This window comes from Vombatus ursinus, unplaced genomic scaffold, assembly GCF_900497805.2.
Source record: "Vombatus ursinus unplaced genomic scaffold, bare-nosed wombat genome assembly UNPS02012179.1, whole genome shotgun sequence".
NCBI lineage: Eukaryota > Metazoa > Chordata > Mammalia > Diprotodontia > Vombatidae > Vombatus > Vombatus ursinus.
In genome coordinates this window covers 1,429,256-1,430,310 of record NW_020951957.1, presented here as the reverse complement: position 1 = coordinate 1,430,310, position 1,055 = coordinate 1,429,256, and positions in this window count along the sequence as shown.

Genomic DNA, 1,055 nt, shown 5'->3' with positions numbered 1-1,055 from the left:
CCTGGGAAGACATGAGAGGAGCTGGTAGTCTCATGTCCCTATTCCTAGTTTGCTACACTAGAGACTTCAGGGAGAAGAAAAGGAGAGATCTGTGGCAGGAAGAACAACCAGCAGGTTGTTGCAACAGTTCAGGTGTGAGATGATGAAGGCCTGACCTAGGGTGGGGACCGTATCAGAGGAGAGAAGGGGGCATGTGTGAAAGATGTTAGGAAGGTAAAATTGACAAGCTTTGGCGACAGATTTGATCTAGGGGGTGAAATAGAGTGAGGAATCATAGATATCATCTAGGTTGAGAGCCTGGGTGACTGAGAGGATTGTGGTACTGTTTTTTTTTTTTTACTCTTTTATACATATATACATATAAATATACACACACATATGTATGCACATATATATGTATGTATGTATGAATGTATGTATGTATGCAAGTATGTATGTATTGCTTCCTCTTGAACCCATTCCCAATGAAAGCAGGTTACCAGAACTATATCACAGAATAAGAAATCAATGGAAGTAGGATTCTGCTTTGGCTAGAAGTCATAAACTTTCTGCTCCCTGCAACCAATACATGTTTCCGCATGTTGGAGAATTTTGGATTCTTCTACAAAACTTACTTAAGTAGGATGATGAGACTTGTAATACTCATGCACAAAATGATATGACAGCCAAAACTAACAGGAGTCTAATGAGAATTCCTTAGGGATCAACAAGGTTCAATACAACCATAATATTTTACTATACTCACTATATTGCATTTATTTTAAATGGAAGCACACCCAAGAATGTCAAATGTTTGTAATAATTACCTATCATCAGGCCACATATATATGTAATAAGGAGGAAGAGCACTATAGAAATTTAAAGGTGGGACATAAAAATAATTGACCAGCAAGAGGGGAGTACCATAAAATTTCTCAAGTAGTATGTTGTAATCTCAAAATAAAACTTATGGATAGACAGGCAGACAGACAGACAGACAGACAGATAGACAGATAGACAGACAGACAGATAGATAGATAGATAGATAGATAGATAGATAGATAGATAGATAGATA